Here is a 22,500-nt window from a genome sequence, read left to right as displayed (position 1 = left end):
ACGGAAGAGGCTGCAGGGCCGCCTCGGAATGGTCCAAGCATCGGATGCGATTGGGACGACTACCAGTGCCAACCCCTTATCCCGCGATGCGTCCGATACACAGATAGTTCCAAGGCGGCCGAGGAGCCTCACCGCATATCAATCGGGGTGCGAGGCGAGGGATGGGGCGGGAAGGCCCCAACGGCTAGACGGAAGAGGCTTCAGGGCCACCTCGGAATGGTCCAAGCATCGGACGCGCTTGGGGCGACTGCCAGTGCCAACCCCTTATCCCGCGATGCGTCCGATACACAGATGGTTCCAAGGCGGCCGAGGAGCCTCACCGCATAGCAATCGGGGGTGCGAGGCGAGGGATGGGGCGGGAAGGCCCCAACGGCTAGACGGAAGAGGCTTCAGGGCCGCCTAGGAATGGTCCAAGCATCGGACACGCTTGGGGCGACTACCAGTGACAGCCCCCTATCCCGCGATGCGTCCGATACGAAGATGGTTCCAAGGCGGCCGAGGAGCCTCACCGCATAGCAATCGGGGTGCGAGGTGGGGGATGCGGCGAGATGGCCCCAACGGCTAGACGGAAGAGGCCACAGGGCCGCGTCGGAATAGTCCAAGCATCGGACGCGCTTGGGGCGACTACCAGTGACAACCCCTTATCCCGCGATGCGTCCGATACGAAGATAGTTCCAAGGCGGCCGAGGAGCCTCACCGCATAGCAATCGGGGTGCGAGGTGGGGGATGCGGCGAGATGGCCCCAACGGCTAGACGGAAGAGGCTGCAGGGCCGCCTCGGAATAGTCCAAGCATCGGACGCGCTTGGGGCCACTACCAGTGACAACCCCTTATCCCGCGATGCGTCCGATACGAAGATAGTTCCAAGGCGGCCGAAGAGCCTCACCGCATAGCAATCGGGGTGCGAGGTGGGGGATGCGGCGAGATGGCCCCAACGGCTAGACGGAAGAGGCCACAGGGCCGCCTCGGAATAGTCCAAGCATCGGACGCGCTTGGGGCGACTACCAGTGACAACCCCTTATCCCGCGATGCGTCCGATACGAAGATAGTTCCCAGGCGGCCGAGGAGCCTCACCGCATAGCAATCGGGGTGCGAGGCGAGGGATGCGGCGAGATGGCCCCAAAGGCTAGACGGAAGAGGCTGCAGGGCTGCCTCGGAATAGTCCAAGCATCGGACGCGCTTGGGGCGACTACCACTGCCAACCCCTTATCCCGCGATGCGTCCGATACACAGATAGTTCCGAGGCGGCCGAGGAGGTGGGGGATGCAGCGAGATGGCCCCAACGGCTAGACGGAAGAGGCTGCAGGGCCGCCTCGGAATAGTCCAAGCATCGGACGCGCTTGGGGCGACTACCAGTGACAACCCCTTATCCCGCGATGCGTCCGATACACAGATAGTTCCGAGGCGGCCAAGGAGCCTCACCGCATAGCAATCGTGGTGCGAGGTGGGGGATGCGGCGAGATGGCCCCAACGGCTAGACGGAAGAGGCTGCAGGGCCGCCTCGGAATGGTCCAAGCATCGGATGCGCTTGGGGCGACTACCACTGCCAACCCCTTATCCCGCGATGCGTCCGATACACAGATAGTTCCAAGGCGGCCGAGGAGCCTCACAGCATAGCAATCAGGGTGCGAGGCGAGGGATGCGGCGAGAAAGCCCCAACGGCTAGAGGGAAGAGGCTTCAGGTCCGCCTCGGAATGGTCCAAGCATCGGACGCGCTTGGGGCGACTACCAGTGACAACCCCTTATCCCGCGACGCGTCCGATACACAGATAGTTCCAAGGCGGCCGAGGAGCCTCACCGCATAGCAATCGGGGTGCGAGGCGAGGGATGCGGCGAGAAGGACCCAACGGCTACACGGAAGAGGCTTCGGGGCCGCCTCGGAATGGTCCAAGCATCGGACGCGCTTGGGGCGACTACCAGTGACAACCCCTTATCCCGCGACGCGTCCGATACACAGATAGTTCCAAGGCGGCCGAGGAGCCTCACCGCATAGCAATCGGGGTGCGAGGCGAGGGATGCGGCGAGAAGGACCCAACGGCTACACGGAAGAGGCTTCGGGGCCGCCTCGGAATGGTCCAAGCATCGGACGCGCTTGGGGCGACTACCAGTGACAACCCCTTATCCCGCGACGCGTCCGATACACAGATAGTTCCAAGGCGGCCAAGGAGCCTCACCGCATAGCAATCGGGGTGCGAGGCGAGGGATGCGGCGAGAAGGACCCAACGGCTAGACGGAAGAGGCTTCGGGTCCGCCTCGGAATGGTCCAAGCATCGGACGCGCTTGGGGCGACTACCAGTGACAACCCCTTATCCCGCGACGCGTCCGATACACAGATAGTTCCAAGGCGGCCGAGGAGCCTCACCGCATAGCAATCGGGGTGCGAGGCGAGGGATGCGGCGAGAAGGACCCAACGGCTAGACGGAAGAGGCTTCGGGTCCGCCTCGGAATGGTCCAAGCATCGGACGCGCTTGGGGCGACTACCAGTGACAACCCCTTATCCCGCGACGCGTCCGATACACAGATAGTTCCAAGGCGGCCGAGGAGCCTCACCGCATAGCAATCGGGGTGCGAGGCGAGGGATGCGGCGAGAAGGACCCAACGGCTAGACGGAAGAGGCTTCGGGTCCGCCTCGGAATGGTCCAAGCATCGGACGCGCTTGGGGCGACTACCAGTGACAACCCCTTATCCCGCGACGCGTCCGATACACAGATAGTTCCGAGGCGGCCGAGGAGCCTCACCGCATAGCAATCGGGGTGCGAGGCGAAGGATGCGGCGAGAAGGACCCAACGGCTAGACGGAAGAGGCTTCGGGTCCGCCTCGGAATGGTCCAAGCATCGGACGCGCTTGGGGCGACTACCAGTGACAACCCCTTATCCCGCGACGCGTCCGATACACAGATAGTTCCAAGGCGGCCGAGGAGCCTCACCGCATAGCAATCGGGGTGCGAGGCGAGGGATGCGGCGAGAAGGACCCAACGGCTAGACGGAAGAGGCTTCAGGGCCGCCTCGGAATGGTCCAAGCATCGAACGCGCTTGGGGCGACTACCAGTGACAACCCCTTATCCCGCGACGCGTCCGATACACAGATAGTTCCGAGGCGGCCGAGGAGCCTCACCGCATAGCAATCGGGGTGCGAGGCGAGGGATGCGGCGAGAAGGACCCAACGGCTAGACGGAAGAGGCTTCAGGGCCGCCTCGGAATGGTCCAAGCATCGGACGCGCTTGGGGCGACTACCAGTGACAACCCCTTATCCCGCGACGCGTCCGATACACAGATAGTTCCGAGGCGGCCGAGGAGCCTCACCGCATAGCAATCGGGGTGCGAGGCGAGGGATGCGGCGAGAAGGACCCAACGGCTAGACGGAAGAGGCTTCAGGGCCGCCTCGGAATGGTCCAAGCATCGGACGCGCTTGGGGCGACTACCAATGACAACCCCTTATCCCGCGACGCGTCCGATACACAGATAGTTCCGAGGCGGCCGAGGAGCCTCACCGCATAGCAATCGGGGTGCGAGGCGAGGGATGCGGCGAGAAGGACCCAACGGCTAGACGGAAGAGGCTTCAGGGCCGCCTCGGAATGGTCCAAGCATCGGACGCGCTTGGGGCGACTACCAGTGACAACCCCTTATCCCGCGACGCGTCCGATACACAGATAGTTCCGAGGCGGCCGAGGAGCCTCACCGCATAGCAATCGGGGTGCGAGGCGAGGGATGCGGCGAGAAGGACCCAACGGCTAGACGGAAGAGGCTTCAGGGCCGCCTCGGAATGGTCCAAGCATCGGACGCGCTTGGGGCGACTACCGTTGCCAACCCCTTATCCCGCGATGCGTCTGATACACAGATAGTTCCGAGGCGGCCGAGGAGCCTCACCGCATAGCAATCGGGTTGCGAGGCAGATTATTGGGAAGGGAACCCCCTGGGATGCGGCTCAAGCAGTGCCCAAAGGGACTGGAATGCGGAATCACATCGAGAGACCCAAATGCTATACGAGGGCTCAAATCGAATTATCGATTTGGCCACGACATGGACGCATCGGAACGACTACCTTTGCCGAACCACTCGCAATTGCATCCATACCGAAACCAATAGACATTTCCGTTAGAGCCCTCGCATAGCATTCGGGAATCTCGCATGCCCCTCTAAATCGACCAATGCTGGCGCTCAATGAAAATCCGAGCGCTACCACCGTTCGAGCGCCAGCATTGGTCGAGTTAGAGGGGCACGGGGGAGAATGCTCCAGTCAACACCTCCCCTATATAAGTTATTTGTCCGATTCTCGCACAACCGTAGTCTGCCTCGTCGAATCAAACAACGGTCCCAGATTCCGACTTCCGTTCCGTAGAGACCCAAAAGCTAGATGGAGGCTCGCAAGAAAGAGAGTCGGCGCATAGCAATCGGGTTTCTCGAACGTTTAGGGACCGAGCTCACTTGCGGATAGGGCAAAATCCGCCAAGCAACCCAAAAGCTAGACGGGGGCTCGAATCGAATCGCCTAGGCGGCCACAACAACGACGTGTTGGATCGACTACCAGTGCCAAACCATTCAGCAAGACTAGTCTGTGTCGAGGCCGGATAGAGATTCTCAGAGAGCGCCCGCATAGCATTTAGGAGACCTGCCGCGTCCCTCACACTCGACAAATGGTGGTGCACGTTTATAAATCCGAGCGATCCCAACCCTTTCAAGCACCAACATCGGTCGAGATAGAGGGGCACGGAGGGGGCTGCGTGAGACAACACAGTCCCCTATATAAGTTATTTGTCCGATTCTCACACATCCGAAGAATGGTCATCAAATCGGACAACAGCCCAAACTTCCGACTTCCGTCCCAGAAAGCCCAAGAGCTATCTAAAACGTTCATGGCCGGAACTCGATCGCGGCTATACCAGTCCGCCAAGCAACCCAAAAGCTAGACTGGAGCTCTAGTCGAATCACCTCTGTGGCCATTGCAAGGACGTGTTGGAGCGACTACCATTGCCGAACCATTCCGCAGGTCGAGTCCATACCAAGGCCGCATAGAGATTCACGATGAGCTCCTGCATAGCAATCAGGAGACTTGCCGTGTCCATCACAATCGATAAATCCTGGTGCAAGATTTTTGCATCCGAGCGCTCCAACCAGTCGAGCACCAGCATCAATCGACATAAACGGGCACGGGGGGAGGATGCTCGAGAACACTACCTCCCCTATATAAGTTATTTGTCCGATTCTCAAGCAGCCGAAGTCTGGTCATCGAATCGGGTCAAAGACCACAACTTCCGACTTTACCCACAATGCAAGTCATCGAATCGAACATCGGCCCCCGAGTCGGACTCCATGCGTATGTCAGGTCATCGGACCCAAATTCCGCCTTCCTGCGCATGGCGGGCCATCAATATCAACTCGGTCATCGGACCCAAACTCCGCCTTTTTGCGTATGGCACGCCTTCAAATCGGTCATCGGACCCAAATTCCGCCTTCCTGTGCATGGCGGGCCATCAACATCAACTCGGTCATCGGACCCAAATTCCGCCTTTCTGCGCATGGCACGCCATCAACTCGGTCATCGGACCCAAATTCCGCCTTCCTGCGCATGGCAGGTCATCGGACACAAATTCAGACCTCGCCAATATGCCTACGTATCGAATCGGTCATCGGACCCAACTTCCGACTTCATCCATACTGTAGGGTCTTTGAGGTTGGCGCGGTGCGCTCAACCCAGGGAGTCGACCCATCGAAGCATACACCTCCCCTATATAAGCTATTTGTCCGATTCCCACACCTGTGTAGTTTGCACCTCTGACCAGGACATCGACCCCAACTTCCGAACTCGACTGCAACGACGGCACCAGCGCCTTGGTGCGCACCTTGCGACGCACAGTCCCAACATTCGCCTTCCTGCACATGGCAGGTCATCGGACCCAAATTCCGACCTCGCGAGTATGCCTACATATCGAATCGGTCATCGGACCCAACTTCCGACTTCATCCATACCGTAGGGTCTTTGAGGTTGGCGCGGTGCGCTCAACCCGGGGAGTCGACCCAACGAAGCATACACCTCCCCTATATAAGCTATTTGTCCGATTCCCACACCTGTGTAGTTTGCACCTCCGATCAAGACATCGACCCCAACTTCCGAACTCGCCTCCAACGACCGAACCAGCGCCTTGGTGCGCACCTTGCAACGCACAGTGCCAACATTCGCCTTCCTGCACGTGGCAGGTCATCGGACCCAAATTCCGACCTCGCGAGTATGCCTACATATCGAATCGGTCATCGGACCCAACTTCCGACTTCATCCATACCGTAGGGTCTTTGAGGTTGGCGCGGTGCGCTCAACCCGGGGAGTCGACCCAACGAAGCATACACCTCCCCTATATAAGCTATTTGTCCGATTCCCACACCTGTGTAGCTTGCACCTCCGATCAGGACATCGACCCCAACTTCCGAACTCGACTAAAAAGACCGCACCAGCGCCTTGGTGTGCACCTTGCAACGCACAGTGTCAACATTCGCCTTCCTGCACATGGCAGGTCATCGGACCCAAATTCCGACCTCATGAGCATACCTACTAATCGAATCGGTCATCGGACCCAACTTCCGACTTCATCCATACCGTAGGGTCTTTGAGGTTGGCGCGGTGCGCTCAACCTGGGGAGTCGACCCATCGAAGCATACACCTCCCCTATATAAGCTATTTGTCCGATTCCGACACCTGTGTAGTTTGCACCTCCGCTCAGGACATCGACCCCAACTTCCGAACTCGCCTGCAACGACCGAACCAGCGCCTTGGTGCGCACCAAAAGTGCGCACTTTTGGAGGGCACTTTTGTGCGCTCCAAAGGTGCGCACTTTTGGAGGGCACTTTTCTGCGCTCCAAAGGTGCGCACTTTTGGAGGGCACTTTTTGGAGGGCACTTTTCTGCGCTCCAAAGGTGCGCACTTTTGGAGGGCACTTTTTGGAGGGCACTTTTCTGCGCTCCAAAGGTGCGCACTTTTGGAGGGCACTTTTTGGAGGGCACTTTTCTGCGCTCCAAAGGTGCGCACTTTTGGAGGGCACTTTTTGGAGGGCACTTTTCTGCGCTCCAAAGGTGCGCACTTTTGGAGGGCACTTTTTGGAGGGCACTTTTCTGCGCTCCAAAGGTGCGCACTTTTGGAGGGCACTTTTTGGAGGGCACTTTTCTGCGCTCCAAAGGTGCGCACTTTTGGAGGGCACTTTTTGGAGGGCACTTTTCTGCGCTCCAAAGGTGCGCACTTTTGGAGGGCACTTTTTGGAGGGCACTTTTCTGCGCTCCAAAGGTGCGCACTTTTGGAGGGCACTTTTTGGAGGGCACTTTTCTGCGCTCCAAAGGTGCGCACTTTTGGAGGGCACTTTTTGGAGGGCACTTTTCTGCGCTCCAAAGGTGCGCACTTTTGGAGGGCACTTTTGTGCACTCCAAAGGTGCGCACTTTTGGAGGGCACTTTTCCTGTGCTCCAAAGGTGCACACCTAGGTGAGCACCTTCGACCACACCTTGTAGCACACCAAACTCTGACTTTCGACTTCATCCGCAATGCAGGGTCTTTGAGGTTGGCGCAATGCGCACAACCAGGGGAGTCGACCCATCAAACCCAACACCTCCCCTATATAAGCTATTTGTCTGATTCTCATACATGCGTAGCCTGCAGGAGCAATTAGGACATCGACCCCAACTTTCGGCTTCTAAACGAAAACAAGGTCTTTGAGGTTGGTGTAATGCGAACAACTAGGGGAGTCAACCCATCAAACCCAACACCTCCCCTATATAAGCTATTTGTCTGATTCTCATACATGTGTAGTCTACAGGAGCAATTAGGACATCGACCCCAACTTTTGACTTCTTAACGAAAACAAGGTCTTTGAGGTTGACGTAATGCGCACAACCAGGGGAGTCGACCCATCAAACCCAACACCTCCCCTATATAAGCTATTTGTCCGATTCTCATACATGTGTAGCCTGCAGGAGCCATTAGGACATTGACCCCAACTTTTGACTTCTTAACGAAAACAAGGTCTTTGAGGTTGGCGTAATGCGCACAACCAAGGGAGTTGACCCATCAAACCCAACACCTCCCCTATATAAGCTATTTGTCTGATTCTCATACATGTGTAGCCTGCAACAACGATTAGGACATCCACCCCAACTTCTGAATTCGTCTGCGTTGACCGCACCAAAGGTGCACGCCTTGGTGCTCACCAAAATCCGACTTCCGACTTCTTCTGCTATGCGGGGTCTTTGAGGTTGGCGCAGTGCGCACAACCAGGGGAGTCAACCCACCGAATGCAACACCTCCCCTATATAAGCTATTTGTCTGATTCTCATACATGCGTAGACTGCAGCAATGATTAGGACATCCACCCCAACTTTTGACTTCTTAAACAAGACAGGGTCTTTGAAGTTGGTGCAGTGCACACAACCAGGGGAGTCGACCCATCAAACGCAACACCTCCCCTATATAAAGCTATTTGTCCGATTCTCATACGTGTAGTCTGCAGCAGCGATTAGGACATCGACCCCAACTTCCGAATTCGTTTGCATTGACCGCACCAAAGGTGCACGCCTTGGTGTGCACCCTGGAGTGCACTTTGGTGCTCACCTCGGTGCACACTTTGGTGTGCACCTCGGTGTGCACCAAAGGTGCGCACCTTGGAGCGCACCAAAGGTGTACACTTTGGAGCGCACCACATAGGGTCTTTGAGAGGTTGGCGCAGTGCGCACACCAAGGTGGGTGTTGAGGTGCGTGCCGAGGTGGGTGGGTGCTAGGGTGCGCTCCATGGTGGGTGCCAGGGTGGGTGCGTGCTAGGGTGGATTCCAAAGAGGGTCATAGGGTGGGTGCCAAGGTGGGTTGGTGATATAGTGGGTTCAAAGGTGGGTACTAGGGTGGGTTCCAAGGTGGGTCACAAGTTGGGTGCCAGGATGCGTGGGTGTTAGGTTGGGTGCCAAGGTGGGCTCCTGCGTGGGTGGGTGCTAGGGTGGGTTTCAAGGTGGACGCGAGGGCGGGTGCCAAGGTGGGTAACAAGTTGGGTGTTAGGATGGGTGAGTGCTAGAGTGGGTGCCAAGGTGGGTGGGTGCTAAGGTGGATGCCAAGGTGGTTCACAGGGTGGGTGGGTTCTAGGGTGAGTTCCAAGGTGGGTCACAGGTTCAGTGCTAGGGTGGGTGTCAAGGCGGGTGTCGAGGTGCCTGGGTGCTAGGGTGTGGATGCCAATGTGGGTCATAGGGTGGGTACTAGGGTGGGCTGCAATGTGGGTGCCAAGGTGGGTAACATGCTCGGTGGGTTCTAAATTGGGTGCCAGGGTGGGTGTGCACCCACCTTGCCCGAGGTGGGTGCCAAGGTGCCAGTGTGGGTGGGTGCTAAGGTGGATGCCAAGGTGGGTGAGAAGGTGGGTGATAGGTTGAGTGGTAGGATGGGTGGGTGCCAAGATGGGTCACAGGGTGGGTGCAAGGGTGGGTAGGTGCTAGGGTTGGTGTCAGGGTGGGTGGGTGCTAGGTTGGGTTCCAAGGTGGGTGCGAGGGTGAGTGTCAAGGTGGGTCACAGGTTAGGTGCTAGGATGGGTGAGTGCTAGGGTGCAAAGGTGCCAGGGTGGGTGCTAGGATGGGTCGATGCTAGGGTGAGTGGCAAGGTGGGTCCACAAGTGTCAAGGTGGGTGCCGAGGTGGGTGCCAAGTCGGCGACTGCTATGGTGGATGCCAAGGTGGGTCACGGGGTGGGTGCCAAGTTGCTAGGTTGGGTTCCAAGGTGGGTGCCAACGTGGGTGCTAGGGTGCGTGGGTTAAAGGGTGTGTCACAACGTGGGTGCCAGGATGGGTGCGCACCCACACTGGCCAAGACGGGTGCGGGTGCAAGGTTGGGTTCCAAGCCCGGTCACAGGCTGGGTGCTAGGATGGGTGGGTGCCAAGGTGGGCACCAGGGTGGGTGCACCCACCCTGGCCAAGGTGGGTCACGGGGTGGGTCCTAGGGTGGGTAACGGGGTGGGTACTAAGGTGCGTGCCAAGGTGGGTCATAGGGTGGGTGCCAAGGTGGGCACCAGGGTGGGTGTGCACCAACCCTAGCCAGGGTAGGTCACGGGGTGGTTGTCGGGGTGGGCGTCAAGGAGCCAAGGTGGGTGGCAAGTAGCCAAGTTGCGTGCCAAGGTGGGTGTCGGGGTGGGTGCCAAGGATCCAAGGTGGGTGCCAAGGAACCAAGGTGGGTGTCTGGGTGGGTGCCGAGGTGGGAGCCAGGGTGGGTCCCAAGGTGAGTGCAAAGGTGGGTGCCAGGGTCAAGGTGAGTGCCAATGTGGGTTCCAAGGTGCCAGGGTCAGGGTGAGTGCCAATGTGGGTTCAAAGGTGCTAAGTTGGGTGCGAGGTTGGGTGCGAGGGTGGGTGGGTGCCAAGGTGTGCTAGGTGGAAGCCCGGGTGGGTCGGCATCCCATGGGTGTCGAGTTGGGTGCCTGATGGGTGCTTCTTGTCAAGTTTTAGTCGTCGGGACTCATTTCGAGCCTTAGAGGTCGTTTCTTGTCCGGTTGCCCTGTCTTCGACCTGGGAACCCAATTTTGGTCCTCGGGTCCCATTTTTTTTTGTCTCGCATCCCACTTTTGGCCTGTGGCCTTTTCGGGGTCGATTCTCGTTTTGGGCATCAGAGCATGTTTCTTCTCCTAAAACCCAATATTTGTTTATTAAGTCTCGGAACACATTTTTGTTCTCGTGGACCCATCATGGGTCTTGGAACGCATTTGTGGTCCTTGGGTCCCATTTTGCATCCCGAAACTTGTGTTTTGGTGCTTGATCCCTATTTTGGGTGCCCACCTTGCACCAAGTGCGCACCCGGGGCAAACCGAGCGCCTTGGTGCACCGGGGCAAGATCGAGCGTGCACCCGAGGCGCCCCGAACATGCACCAAGGTGCACTCGGCCCACATGTGAGTGCAGGTCGTTGCGCCCGAGGTGGTGTGTGGGCACCGCGTTGCAGACGGGACACTGCACGCACACGACGCCCCCTCCAGGTGCACGCACGTAGGCCGGGCCGGGTGCACACCCGACGCCCTAGCAAGGTGCGCGCACCCGGGCAGGGCTCACACTTGGCGAACGGGGCGCACTTCGCGAGGGAGGGTGTGCACCTCGACGGGGGTGGGTGGCCGGGGTGGATTCGCACGTGGGTCGCGGTTTGCTAAGTACACACTGCGACAAGCTCATAACGGGTGCGATCATACCAGCATTAGTGCACCGGATCCCATCAGAACTCCGCAGTTAAGCGCGCTTGGGCCGGAGTAGTACTGGGATGGGTGACCTCCCGGGAAGTCCCGGTGTTGCACCCTTTTTTAGTTTTTCGCCGGGCGTCGCAATGCTATTTGAATAAACCTTTTGCCCGTTTGCGTTCTCGTCGGGGCCGGGCCGGGCCGGGGTGCGCTGCCCGCACTACCGCGCGCGCGGGGGCGACACCGAGCGCGCACCCGAGGCACCCCGAGCACACAGGCCACGGTGCAACCCGGGCGTTGTGCGCGCACCCCGGTGCGCCCGAGGTGCTGCGCGCGCACCCAGGTGAAATCGGTGTGCACCTCGGCCAGTGCGCGCTCGGTCGAGTCGCGCACGTTGGCCAAGGTGCACGGTGATGTTTCTTACTCTAAGGTTCCGCACCAGACGCCCGGGACAGGTGAGCGAAGCTGGGCGGGGCCGGGTGCGCGGCCGGGGCAGGTGCACGCAGCTGGAGAGAGCTTTGGAGCACACTTCGGAGCGCACCAATGATGCGCTCCATTCAAAAGTTTCCTGAAAAGGCAAAAAAAGTTGAGATTATAGAATTTCCCACTTGAGAGATTGTAAAAAAAAAAAATTTAAAATGAAGGAAACGCGGGTGCCAAGGTGTGCGCAGCCCAGCCAAGGTGTGCGCACCAAGGCGCCCACCCTGGCGAAGGTGCACGCAAGGTGCGCACCCGAGGCAAACCGGACAATTAACCCAACTTTCGACTTCGCGCGCACCTTGGAGCGCACTTCGGAGCGCTCCTTGGTGCGCACCAATCTTGGGCACCTCGGAGTGCACCATGGCGCCCACCAAGGTGCGCACCCGGGGCAAACCGAGCTCCGACTTCGTGCGCACCTTGGAGCGCACGAAAGGTGCGCACCATGGCGCCCACCAAGGTGCGCAGCCCAGCCAAGGCGTGCGCATCAAGGTGCGCACCCTGGCGAAGGTGCGCACCCGGGGCAAACCGAGCTCCGACTTCGTGCGCACCTTGGAGCGCACAAAAGGTGCGCAACCCAGCCAAGGTGTGCGCACCCCGGTCAAACCGAGCTCCGAATCGTGCGCACCAGAGGTGCACGCCATCGTGCGCACCTTGGAGCACACTTCGGAGCCCTCCTTGGTGCGCGCCGATGTTGCGCACCTCGGAGCGCACCCGGGGAAAACAATGCAATTAACCCGACTTTCGACTTCGTGGGCACCTCGGAGCGCTCTCGGGTTCGCACCTCGGAGCACACCGAGGTGCGCACCTTTGATGCGCTGCCTTCACCAATTTCCAGAAAAGGCAAGAAAACATTGAGAAGGTGTGCGCACCGAGGTGCCCACCCTGGCGAAGGTGCACGCGAGGTGCGCACCCGGGGCAAACCGGGCTCCGACTTCGTGCACGCCGCACCTTGGAGCACACTTCGGAGCGCTCCTTGGTGCGCACCAGGGCGCGCAACCCAGCCGAGGTGCCCACCCCGGCGAAGGTGCACGCGAGGTGCGCACCCGGGGCAAACCGGGCTCCGACTTCGTGCACGCCATGGTGCCCACCGCGGCGAAGGTGCACGCGAGGTGCGCACCCGGGGCAAACCGGGCTCCGACTTCGTGCACGCCGCACCTTGGAGCACACTTCGGAGCGCTCCTTGGTGCGCACCATGGTGCCCACCAGGGCGCGCAACCCCGCCGAAGGTGCACGCGAGGTGCGCACCCGGGGCAAACCGGGCTCCGACTTCGTGCACGCCGCACCTTGGAGCACACTTCGGAGCGCTCCTTGGTGCGCACCATGGTGCCCACCAGGGCGCGCAACCCCGCCGAAGGTGCACGCGAGGTGCGCACCCGGGGCAAACCGGGCTCCGACTTCGTGCACGCCATGGTGCGCACCGCGGCGAAGGTGCGCACCCGGGGCAAACCGGGCTCCGACTTCGTGCACGCCGCACCTTGGAGCACACTTCGGAGCGCTCCTTGGTGCGCACCAGGGCGCGCAACCCAGCCGAGGTGCCCACCCCGGCGAAGGTGCACGCGAGGTGCGTACCCGGGGCAAACCGGGCTCCGACTTCGTGCACGCCGCACCTTGGAGCACACTTCGGAGCGCTCCTTGGTGCGCACCATGGTGCCCACCAGGCCGCGCAACCCAGCCAAGGTGTGCGCACCAAGGTGCACGCGAGGTGCGCACCCGGGGCAAACCGGGGTCCGACTTCGTGCACGCCGCACCTTGGAGCACACATCGGGGCGCTCCCGGGTTCGCACCGGCGTTGCGCACCGTGGTGGGCACCTCGGAGCACACCAAGGTGGGCAGCGAGGTGCGCACCTTTGATGCGATGCCTTCACTAATTTCCATAAAAGGCAAAAAAAAAACGAGATTTTAAAATTTCCGTTTTGAAAGATAGTGAGAAAAAGGGAATGCTGGTGCCATCTTGAGCCCGCCCTGGTGCGCAGCCCAGCCAAGGTGTGCGCACCAAGGTGCCCACCCTGGCGAAGGTGCGCGCCCGGGCAATTAACCCAACTTCCAACTTCGCGCGCGCCAGGGTGGGAGCGCACCCAACAACCGGGCCTGGGAAGAGCCAATGCGAGAAACCCCACCAAACGCTCTGACAAAAAAAGAGGGGGCGCTCCAGTAACCCCGCTTCGGAGCGCACCCTGGGCAAACCCAGCCAAGGTGCCCACCCCGGCCAAGGTGCAGGCGAGGTGCGCACCCGGGGCAAACCGGGCTCCGACAACGTGCACGCCGCACCTTGGAGCACACTTCGTAGCGCTCCCGGGTGCGCACCTCAGAGCACACCAAGGTGGGCAGCGAGGTGCGCACCTTTGATGCGCTGCCTTCACTAATTTCCAGAAAAGGCAAAAAAAAAAGGAGATTTTAAAATTTCCGTTTTGAAAGATAGTGAAAAAAACGGAACGCGCGTGCCATCTTGAGCCCGCCCTGGTGCGCAGCCCAGGTAAGGTGCCCACCCTGGCAAAGGTGCGCACCCGGGCAATTAACCCTACTTCCGACTTCGTGCGCGCCAGGGTGGCAACCGGGCCTCGGAAGAGCCAATGCGAGAAACCCCACCAAACGCTCCGACAAAAAAAGAGGCGGCGCTCCAATAACCCCGCTTCGGAGCGCAGCCGGGGCAAACCCAGCCAAGGTGCCCACCCCGACGAAGGTGCACGCGAGGTGCGCACCCGGGGCAAACCGGGCTCCGACAACGTGCACGCAGCACCTTGGAGCACACTTCGAAGCACTCCCGGGTGCCCACCGGCGTTGCGCACCGTGGTGGGCAGCGAGGTGCGCACCTTTGATGCGCTGCCTTCACTAATTTCCAGAAAAAGGCAAAAAAAAATGAGATTTTAAAATTTCCGTTTTGAAAGATAGTGAAAAAAAAGGAACGCGGGTGCCATCTTGAGCCCGCCCTGGTGCGCAGCCCAGGCAAGGCATGCGCACCAAGGTGCCCACCCGAGGTGCACACCCGGGGCAAACCGGGCTCCGACTTCGTGCAGGCCGCACCTTGGAGCACACTTCGGAGCGCTCCTTGGTGCGCACCATGGTGCCCACCAGGGCGCGCAACCCAGCCAAGGTCTGCACACCAAGGTGCCCACCCCGGCGAAGGTGCACGCGAGGTGCGCACCCGGGGCAAACCGGGCTCCGACTTCGTGCACGCCATGGTGCCCACCGCGGCGAAGGTGCACGCGAGGTGCGCACCCGGGGCAAACCGGGCTCCGACTTCGTGCACGCCGCACCTTGGAGCACACTTCGGAGCGCTCCTTGGTGCGCACCATGGTGCCCACCAGGGCGCGCAACCCAGCCAAGGTGTGCGCACCAAGGTGCACGCGAGGTGCGCACCCGGGGCAAACCGGGGTCCGACTTCGTGCACGCCGCACCTTGGAGCACACATCGGAGCGCTCCCAGGTTCGCACCAGCGTTGCGCACCTTTGATGCGCTGCCTTCACTAATTTCCAGAAAAGGCAAAAAAAAACGATATTTTAAAATTTCCGTTCTGAAAGATAGTGAAAAAAACGGAACGCGGGTGCCATCTTGAGCCCTTCCTGGTGCGCAGCCCAGGCAAGTTGTGCGCACCAAGGTGCCCACCCTGGCGGAGGTGCGCGCCCGGGGCAAACCGGGCTCCGACTTCGTGCACTGCATGGTGCCCACCAAGGCGCGCAACCCAGCCAAGGTGCCCACCGCAGCGAAGGTGCACGCGAGGTGCACACCCGGGGCAAACCGGGCTCCGACTTCGTGCACGCCGCACCTTGGAGCACACTTCAGAGCGCTCCTTGGTGCGCACCAGGGCGCGCAACCCAGCCGAGGTGCCCACCCCGGCGAAGGTGCACGCGAGGTGCGCACCCGGGGCAAACCGGGCTCCGACTTCGTGCACGCCATGGTGCCCACCGCGGCGAAGGTGCGCACCCGGGGCAAACCGGGCTCCGACTTCGTGCACGCCGCACCTTGGAGCACACTTCGGAGCGCTCCTTGGTGCGCACCATGGTGCCCACCAGGCCGCGCAACCCAGCCAAGGTGTGCGCACCAAGGTGCACGCGAGGTGCGCACCCGGGGCAAACCGGGGTCCGACTTCGTGCACGCCGCACCTTGGAGCACACATCGGGGCGCTCCCGGGTTCGCACCGGCGTTGCGCACCGTGGTGGGCACCTCGGAGCACACCAAGGTGGGCAGCGAGGTGCGCACCTTTGATGCGATGCCTTCACTAATTTCCATAAAAGGCAAAAAAAAAACGAGATTTTAAAATTTCCGTTTTGAAAGATAGTGAGAAAAAGGGAATGCTGGTGCCATCTTGAGCCCGCCCTGGTGCGCAGCCCAGCCAAGGTTTGCGCACCAAGGTGCCCACCCTGGCGAAGGTGCGCGCCCGGGCAATTAACCCAACTTCCAACTTCGCGCGCGCCAGGGTGGGAGCGCACCCAACAACCGGGCCTGGGAAGAGCCAATGCGAGAAACCCCACCAAACTCTCTGACAAAAAAAGAGGGGGCGCTCCAGTAACCCCGCTTCGGAGCGCACCCTGGGCAAACCCAGCCAAGGTGCCCACCCCGGCCAAGGTGCAGGCGAGGTGCGCACCCGGGGCAAACCGGGCTCCGACAACGTGCACGCCGCACCTTGGAGCACACTTCGTAGCGCTCCCGGGTGCGCACCTCAGAGCACACCAAGGTGGGCAGCGAGGTGCGCACCTTTGATGCGCTGCCTTCACTAATTTCCAGAAAAGGCAAAAAAAAAAGGAGATTTTAAAATTTCCGTTTTGAAAGATAGTGAAAAAAACGGAACGCGCGTGCCATCTTGAGCCCGCCCTGGTGCGCAGCCCAGGTAAGGTGCCACCCTGGCAAAGGTGCGCACCCGGGCAATTAACCCTACTTCCGACTTCGTGCGCGCCAGGGTGGCAACCGGGCCTCGGAAGAGCCAATGCGAGAAACCCCACCAAACGCTCCGACAAAAAAAGAGGCGGCGCTCCAATAACCCCGCTTCGGAGCGCAGCCGGGGCAAACCAAGCCAAGGTGCCCACCCCGACGAAGGTGCACGCGAGGTGCGCACCCGGGGCAAACCGGGCTCCGACAACGTGCACGCAACACCTTGGAGCACACTTCGAAGCACTCCCGGGTGCCCACCGGCGTTGCGCACCGTGGTGGGCAGCGAGGTGCGCACCTTTGATGCGCTGCCTTCACTAATTTCCAGAAAAAGGCAAAAAAAAATGAGATTTTAAAATTTCCGTTTTGAAAGATAGTGAAAAAAAAGGAACGCGGGTGCCATCTTGAGCCCGCCCTGGTGCGCAGCCCAGGCAAGGCATGCGCACCAAGGTGCCCACCCGAGGTGCACACCCGGGGCAAACCGGGCTCCGACTTCGTGCAGGCCGCACCTTGGAGCACACTTCGGAGCGCTCCTTGGTGCGCACCATGGTGCCCACCAGGGCGCACCCGGGGCAAACCGGGCTCCGACTTTGTGCACGCCGCACCTTGGAGCACACATCGGAGCGCTCCCAGGTTCGCACCAGCGTTGCGCACCTTTGATGCGCTGCCTTCACTAATTTCCAGAAAAGGCAAAAAAAAACGATATTTTAAAATTTCCGTTCTGAAAGATAGTGAAAAAAACGGAACGCGGGTGCCATCTTGAGCCCTTCCTGGTGCGCAGCCCAGGCAAGTTGTGCGCACCAAGGTGCCCACCCTGGCGGAGGTGCGCGCCCGGGGCAAACCGGGCTCCGACTTCGTGCACTGCATGGTGCCCACCAAGGCGCGCAACCCAGCCAAGGTGCCCACCGCAGCGAAGGTGCACGCGAGGTGCGCACCCGAGGTGCACACCCGGGGCAAACCGGGCTCCGACTTCGTGCACGCCGCACCTTGGAGCACACTTCAGAGCGCTCCTTGGTACGCACCAGGGCGCGCAACCCAGCCAAGGTGCTCACCCCGGCGAAGGTGCACGCGAGGTGCGCACCCGGGGCAAACCGGGCTCGGACTTCGTGCACGCCGCACCTTGGAGCACACATCGGAGCGCTCCCGGGTTCGCACCAGCATTGCGCACCTTTGATGCGCTGCCTTCACTAATTTCCAGAAAAGGCAAAAAAAAGAAAAAAATGAGATTTTAAAATTTCCGTTTTGAAAGATAGTGAAAAAAACGGAACGCGGGTGCCATCTTGAGCCCGCCCTGGTGTGCAGCCCAGGCAAGTTGTGCGCACCAAGGCACCCACCCTGGCCAAGGTGGGTCACGGGGTGGGTCCTAGGGTGGGTAACGGGGTGGGTACTAAGGTGCGTGCCAAGGTGGGTCATAGGGTGGGTGCCAAGGTGGGCACCAGGGTGGGTGTGCACCAACCCTAGCCAGGGTAGGTCACGGGGTGGTTGTCGGGGTGGGCGTCAAGGAGCCAAGGTGGGTGGCAAGTAGCCAAGTTGCGTGCCAAGGTGGGTGTCGGGGTGGGTGCCAAGGATCCAAGGTGGGTGCCAAGGAACCAAGGTGGGTGTCTGGGTGGGTGCCGAGGTGGGAGCCAGGGTGGGTCCCAAGGTGAGTGCAAAGGTGGGTGCCAGGGTCAAGGTGAGTGCCAATGTGGGTTCCAAGGTGCCAGGGTCAGGGTGAGTGCCAATGTGGGTTCAAAGGTGCTAAGTTGGGTGCGAGGTTGGGTGCGAGGGTGGGTGGGTGCCAAGGTGTGCTAGGTGGAAGCCCGGGTGGGTCGGCATCCCATGGGTGTCGAGTTGGGTGCCTGATGGGTGCTTCTTGTCAAGTTTTAGTCGTCGGGACTCATTTCGAGCCTTAGAGGTCGTTTCTTGTCCGGTTGCCCTGTCTTCGACCTGGGAACCCAATTTTGGTCCTCGGGTCCCATTTTTTTTTGTCTCGCATCCCACTTTTGGCCTGTGGCCTTTTCGGGGTCGATTCTCGTTTTGGGCATCAGAGCATGTTTCTTCTCCTAAAACCCAATATTTGTTTATTAAGTCTCGGAACACATTTTTGTTCTCGTGGACCCATCATGGGTCTTGGAACGCATTTGTGGTCCTTGGGTCCCATTTTGCATCCCGAAACTTGTGTTTTGGTGCTTGATCCCTATTTTGGGTGCCCACCTTGCACCAAGTGCGCACCCGGGGCAAACCGAGCGCCTTGGTGCACCGGGGCAAGATCGAGCGTGCACCCGAGGCGCCCCGAACATGCACCAAGGTGCACTCGGCCCACATGTGAGCGCAGGTCGTTGCGCCCGAGGTGGTGTGTGGGCACCGCGTTGCAGACGGGACACTGCACGCACACGACGCCCCCTCCAGGTGCACGCACGTAGGCCGGGCCGGGTGCACACCCGACGCCCTAGCAAGGTGCGCGCACCCGGGCAGGGCTCACACTTGGCGAACGGGGCGCACTTCGCGAGGGAGGGTGTGCACCTCGACGGGGGTGGGTGGCCGGGGTGGATTCGCACGTGGGTCGCGGTTTGCTAAGTACACACTGCGACAAGCTCATAACGGGTGCGATCATACCAGCGTTAGTGCACCGGATCCCATCAGAACTCCGCAGTTAAGCGCGCTTGGGCCGGAGTAGTACTGGGATGGGTGACCTCCCGGGAAGTCCCGGTGTTGCACCCTTTTTTAGTTTTTCGCCGGGCATCGCAATGCTATTTGAATAAACCTTTTGCCCGTTTGCGTTCTCGTCGGGGCCGGGCCGGGCCGGGGTGCGCTGCCCGCACTACCGCGCGCGCGGGGGGCGACACCGAGCGCGCACCCGAGGCGCCCCGAGCACACAGGCCACGGTGCAACCCGGGCGTTGTGCGCGCACCCCGGTGCGCCCGAGGTGCTGCGCGCGCACCCAGGTGAAATCGGTGTGCACCTCGGCCAGTGCGCGCTCGGTCGAGTCGCGCACGTTGGCCAAGGTGCACGGTGATGTTTCTTACTCTAAGGTTCCGCACCAGACGCCCGGGACAGGTGAGCGAAGCTGGGCGGGGCCGGGTGCGCGGCCGGGGCAGGTGCACGCAGCTGGAGAGAGCTTTGGAGCACACTTCGGAGCGCACCAATGATGCGCTCCATTCAAAAGTTTCCTGAAAAGGCAAAAAAAGTTGAGATTATAGAATTTCCCACTTGAGAGATTGTAAAAAAAAAAAATTTAAAATGAAGGAAACGCGGGTGCCAAGGTGTGCGCAGCCCAGCCAAGGTGTGCGCACCAAGGCGCCCACCCTGGCGAAGGTGCACGCAAGGTGCGCACCCGAGGCAAACCGGACAATTAACCCAACTTTCGACTTCGCGCGCACCTTGGAGCGCACTTCGGAGCGCTCCTTGGTGCGCACCAATCTTGGGCACCTCGGAGTGCACCATGGCGCCCACCAAGGTGCGCACCCGGGGCAAACCGAGCTCCGACTTCGTGCGCACCTTGGAGCGCACGAAAGGTGCGCACCATGGCGCCCACCAAGGTGCGCAGCCCAGCCAAGGCGTGCGCATCAAGGTGCGCACCCTGGCGAAGGTGCGCACCCGGGGCAAACCGAGCTCCGACTTCGTGCGCACCTTGGAGCGCACAAAAGGTGCGCAACCCAGCCAAGGTGTGCGCACCCCGGTCAAACCGAGCTCCGAATCGTGCGCACCAGAGGTGCACGCCATCGTGCGCACCTTGGAGCACACTTCGGAGCCCTCCTTGGTGCGCGCCGATGTTGCGCACCTCGGAGCGCACCCGGGGAAAACAATGCAATTAACCCGACTTTCGACTTCGTGGGCACCTCGGAGCGCTCTCGGGTTCGCACCTCGGAGCACACCGAGGTGCGCACCTTTGATGCGCTGCCTTCACCAATTTCCAGAAAAGGCAAGAAAACATTGAGAAGGTGTGCGCACCGAGGTGCCCACCCTGGCGAAGGTGCACGCGAGGTGCGCACCCGGGGCAAACCGGGCTCCGACTTCGTGCACGCCGCACCTTGGAGCACACTTCGGAGCGCTCCTTGGTGCGCACCAGGGCGCGCAACCCAGCCGAGGTGCCCACCCCGGCGAAGGTGCACGCGAGGTGCGCACCCGGGGCAAACCGGGCTCCGACTTCGTGCACGCCATGGTGCCCACCGCGGCGAAGGTGCACGCGAGGTGCGCACCCGGGGCAAACCGGGCTCCGACTTCGTGCACGCCGCACCTTGGAGCACACTTCGGAGCGCTCCTTGGTGCGCACCATGGTGCCCACCAGGGCGCGCAACCCCGCCGAAGGTGCACGCGAGGTGCGCACCCGGGGCAAACCGGGCTCCGACTTCGTGCACGCCGCACCTTGGAGCACACTTCGGAGCGCTCCTTGGTGCGCACCATGGTGCCCACCAGGGCGCGCAACCCCGCCGAAGGTGCATGCGAGGTGCGCACCCGGGGCAAACCGGGCTCCGACTTCGTGCACGCCATGGTGCGCACCGCGGCGAAGGTGCGCACCCGGGGCAAACCGGGCTCCGACTTCGTGCACGCCGCACCTTGGAGCACACTTCGGAGCGCTCCTTGGTGCGCACCAGGGCGCGCAACCCAGCCGAGGTGCCCACCCCGGCGAAGGTGCACGCGAGGTGCGTACCCGGGGCAAACCGGGCTCCGACTTCGTGCACGCCGCACCTTGGAGCACACTTCGGAGCGCTCCTTGGTGCGCACCATGGTGCCCACCAGGCCGCGCAACCCAGCCAAGGTGTGCGCACCAAGGTGCACGCGAGGTGCGCACCCGGGGCAAACCGGGGTCCGACTTCGTGCACGCCGCACCTTGGAGCACACATCGGGGCGCTCCCGGGTTCGCACCGGCGTTGCGCACCGTGGTGGGCACCTCGGAGCACACCAAGGTGGGCAGCGAGGTGCGCACCTTTGATGCGATGCCTTCACTAATTTCCATAAAAGGCAAAAAAAAAACGAGATTTTAAAATTTCCGTTTTGAAAGATAGTGAGAAAAAGGGAATGCTGGTGCCATCTTGAGCCCGCCCTGGTGCGCAGCCCAGCCAAGGTGTGCGCACCAAGGTGCCCACCCTGGCGAAGGTGCGCGCCCGGGCAATTAACCCAACTTCCAACTTCGCGCGCGCCAGGGTGGGAGCGCACCCAACAACCGGGCCTGGGAAGAGCCAATGCGAGAAACCCCACCAAACGCTCTGACAAAAAAAGAGGGGGCGCTCCAGTAACCCCGCTTCGGAGCGCACCCTGGGCAAACCCAGCCAAGGTGCCCACCCCGGCCAAGGTGCAGGCGAGGTGCGCACCCGGGGCAAACCGGGCTCCGACAACGTGCACGCCGCACCTTGGAGCACACTTCGTAGCGCTCCCGGGTGCGCACCTCAGAGCACACCAAGGTGGGCAGCGAGGTGCGCACCTTTGATGCGCTGCCTTCACTAATTTCCAGAAAAGGCAAAAAAAAAAGGAGATTTTAAAATTTCCGTTTTGAAAGATAGTGAAAAAAACGGAACGCGCGTGCCATCTTGAGCCCGCCCTGGTGCGCAGCCCAGGTAAGGTGCCCACCCTGGCAAAGGTGCGCACCCGGGCAATTAACCCTACTTCCGACTTCGTGCGCGCCAGGGTGGCAACCGGGCCTCGGAAGAGCCAATGCGAGAAACCCCACCAAACGCTCCGACAAAAAAAGAGGCGGCGCTCCAATAACCCCGCTTCGGAGCGCAGCCGGGGCAAACCCAGCCAAGGTGCCCACCCCGACGAAGGTGCACGCGAGGTGCGCACCCGGGGCAAACCGGGCTCCGACAACGTGCACGCAGCACCTTGGAGCACACTTCGAAGCACTCCCGGGTGCCCACCGGCGTTGCGCACCGTGGTGGGCAGCGAGGTGCGCACCTTTGATGCGCTGCCTTCACTAATTTCCAGAAAAAGGCAAAAAAAAATGAGATTTTAAAATTTCCGTTTTGAAAGATAGTGAAAAAAAAGGAACGCGGGTGCCATCTTGAGCCCGCCCTGGTGCGCAGCCC

At 60.8% G+C, this 22,500-nt stretch overlaps 2 non-coding genes across 2 annotated transcripts; both read left to right on the top strand.

Annotated features, from left to right (window-relative positions):
• Positions 1-11,156: 11,156 nt before the first annotated feature.
• LOC131862273 (5S ribosomal RNA) lies at positions 11,157-11,275 on the top strand. The gene has a single exon (XR_009361289.1). It is a non-coding gene; the product is annotated as a 5S ribosomal RNA (ribosomal RNA).
• Positions 11,276-19,079: 7,804 nt separating this feature from the next.
• Positions 19,080-19,198, top strand: LOC131862185 (5S ribosomal RNA). The gene has a single exon (XR_009361202.1). It is a non-coding gene; the product is annotated as a 5S ribosomal RNA (ribosomal RNA).
• The last annotated feature ends 3,302 nt before the right edge of the window (positions 19,199-22,500 follow it).

Source organism: Cryptomeria japonica, unplaced genomic scaffold (assembly GCF_030272615.1).
Source record: "Cryptomeria japonica unplaced genomic scaffold, Sugi_1.0 HiC_scaffold_40, whole genome shotgun sequence".
NCBI classification, from domain to species: Eukaryota; Viridiplantae; Streptophyta; class Pinopsida; order Cupressales; family Cupressaceae; genus Cryptomeria; species Cryptomeria japonica.
This window is presented reverse-complemented; position numbering and strand designations above follow the sequence as displayed.